This window comes from Triticum aestivum, chromosome 6D, assembly GCF_018294505.1.
Source record: "Triticum aestivum cultivar Chinese Spring chromosome 6D, IWGSC CS RefSeq v2.1, whole genome shotgun sequence".
Classification (NCBI taxonomy): domain Eukaryota; kingdom Viridiplantae; phylum Streptophyta; class Magnoliopsida; order Poales; family Poaceae; genus Triticum; species Triticum aestivum.
In genome coordinates, this window is record NC_057811.1 from 207,057,506 (window position 1) to 207,057,856 (window position 351).

Sequence of the window (351 nt, forward strand, 5' to 3'; positions counted from 1 at the left end):
CCACCTGCCGCCAGACTGCAACCGCCGCCGCAGCCATCCAAGGTTTTCTGCTTGATTTTAGTTATCAGCATACTTGTAGTTAGGGATCCCCTCCTGTTATTTTTTTGATGAGATGCTTAAGGCAGCTAGTGGGTTATGTTGTTATCAATCTTAAGGCAGCTAGTTTCTGCAAATCTAGTCTGAAACTAGTAGAGCTCTTGGTGATTTGCAAATTCAGGTTATATAAAAATTTGGTACATGACTACTGATCATGTATGAAAGATGTTGCTACTGGATGAGCACAAGAACTACTGTTATATTGCTTGTTTTTTATTTGATGATTCTTAAATTGTTTTCTGAAGATTGCTGAAG